Here is a 233-nt window from a genome sequence, read left to right as displayed (position 1 = left end):
CTTTTACCCTATTTCATGATTTAGTGCACTGCAAGGCAAGCATATTGTGACATGAGTTTGACAGTCAATTAAAAATGCAGCAACCAGCGCTTGTCTGTGGTGCAAAAAACGCGAATGTAGAAAAAGGTTAGGCATTATGCAAAGAGGCAGAAATGTAGTAATCTGCAAGCATCCCCCATCAACCCAAACCGGAAACTATTACACACAGCAGCCTTATTGGCACTTATTAAGCA

The sequence above is a fragment of the Notothenia coriiceps genome, unplaced genomic scaffold (genome assembly GCF_000735185.1).
Source record: "Notothenia coriiceps isolate Sejong01 unplaced genomic scaffold, NC01 NC01_scaffold00037246, whole genome shotgun sequence".
Classification (NCBI taxonomy): Eukaryota; Metazoa; Chordata; class Actinopteri; order Perciformes; family Nototheniidae; genus Notothenia; species Notothenia coriiceps.
This window is presented reverse-complemented; position numbering follows the sequence as displayed.